This window comes from Rhinopithecus bieti, unplaced genomic scaffold (assembly GCF_001698545.2).
Source record: "Rhinopithecus bieti isolate Rb0 unplaced genomic scaffold, ASM169854v2 scaffold_7884, whole genome shotgun sequence".
In the NCBI taxonomy this organism is placed as follows: domain Eukaryota; kingdom Metazoa; phylum Chordata; class Mammalia; order Primates; family Cercopithecidae; genus Rhinopithecus; species Rhinopithecus bieti.
The window spans coordinates 1,592,443-1,594,243 of NW_016806331.1; the positions used below are offsets into that span (position 1 = coordinate 1,592,443).

General features: G+C 58.4%; 1 long non-coding RNA gene across 1 annotated transcript; it reads left to right on the forward strand.

Moving 5' to 3' along the window:
* Nucleotides 1-290: 290 nt before the first annotated feature.
* On the forward strand, nucleotides 291-1,415 carry LOC108531995 (uncharacterized). The gene is made up of 2 exons (XR_001886330.1): nucleotides 291-387; nucleotides 1,101-1,415. It is a non-coding gene; the product is annotated as an uncharacterized LOC108531995 (long non-coding RNA).
* The last annotated feature ends 386 nt before the right edge of the window (nucleotides 1,416-1,801 follow it).

The following is a 1,801-nucleotide window of genomic DNA, read 5'->3' on the forward strand; positions in this document are numbered from 1 at the left end:
GAAGAAATTCCCCTCAGTGGTGGTCAAGGGTGAGGGTGGGTCAGGGAGGGCTCCCAGGAGGCTTCCAAGCCTGGAGCCTCTTCCCAGCCTGGAGAAGTGCCCTGGGTGGCTCCCAGCACCACTGACCACCTGGTTTGATGCAGAGACTGCACGGGACAGTGCTGCAAGCGTGACTTGGCTTGTTCGTAGGTTCTCCCTTCCTCTATTCTGCTGGTGGCTATGTGACCTTGAGCAAGTTACTCAACTTCGTGAAGAAGGAACTTCTAAGAATACTTCCCTGCAGGCTGAGGTGGGGCGCACATGGGCGCTGAGGGTGAGAAGGACCTGCAGGCTCTCGGGACATAGCCTTCTCCATCCTCCTTGAATGGCGCTGACTCCGGTTTGCAGGTGGGCAAGGAAGGCAGATAAAAAGGGAGTTCTGGGTTGGATTCTCTTTCTGTTTGGTACCCTCCGGTGAGCTAAGGACAAGGAGACAGGGTGGGACCAATGTTCTCCTGGACGTGGGACTGAGGCTGCTCCTTCAGTGTGGGTGGGTGAGAGATTGGTGTTGTAACAGGGGGAGGGGGAAGAGAAGGAGAGGGGTAGGAGGGACAGCTGGAGAGAGAGAGGGGGCCTCAGGTCCTGGTGATGCCAGACCCCACTGGAATGGCTGCTGCAGCCTTCTTGGTCCAGGGTGGACTGGCCTGTGTCCCTGTTCATATGTCGTGCAAGCCTAGCCCGGCTCTATGCTCCATGGGGAGGGCCCTTTGAGGCCACCGGGCCAACGGCTGCAGAGCCCCCCAGCTGTAGCCCTGCCCAGCTCCTGCTGCTCCAGCACTTCCATCCACAGTGCGGCCAATGTGGGGTGTGGCCATTGAATGAATGAGTGCGGGCAAATCCTCGTCGACAACTTGCCGATCTGAACTGAAATCTGGGCTACAGGTGAGAGAGGCAAGAATCCAAGGAAAGGATGGAGACCAAGAGGCTTAGTGAGGTGGCCGGCGGGGGCATCTGTGTTAGATGGAAGCCGTGTGCAGGGCATGGCTGGGGAGAAACTGACCCAGTTCCTGAGGCAGACTGGGCTCGTGGGGAAGGATCTCATTGCCCATTCATGCCTTCAGGACCCTTTCCTGTGCCCTGAGCCTACGGCGGATCTGCCATCTGCCAGATGCTGGACCCTCTTGTGCACGTCATCACGTCCTCAGGCCTCCGCGGTGCCCATCTCTCCATCTCATGGCCCAGGCCTCTGCGGTGCCTATCTCCATCTCGTGGCTCAGGCCTCCATGGCGCCCGTCTCTCCAACTTGTGGCCCTGGATGCTGGTGGTGCCCACCTGGCAGTGTGCCCAGCCCATGGGGAGCTCAGCAAACCCTTGCCGCCATGCAGTGGGTTCCCACTGGGTCCTGTGATCGGATGAGTAAATGAGAGCCTGCAGCAGCCCTGCCACTCTTGCCTTTTCTTTTTGGGTCATTGAGGTGGCAGCCCATGTGTTGATTCTGCAAGTGTAGACACAGCTCTTGAATAATCACATGGAATCGCTTTACCCAGAGAGGCCCAGACACCTGTGGGAGGCCAGCCCAGCTTCCCACCAGAGGCCACTCAGTGTTGTTCATGTGCCCTCAGTTTGGGTGCCCTTCCAGCATCTGGCCCGCAGGAAGGGGAATTCTAAGTGCATGCCAGTCACCCTGGTCTGCACTTACTGGTATCACTCTGATTTGTTGCATGGAGTGGGGAGGAGCCAAAGACAGCATTGGAACGGAGGACGGGCCAAGCCTCCACCCTGGTGGTCTTTTTCCTGCATGTGAGGCAGGTTCCCTCTCCGT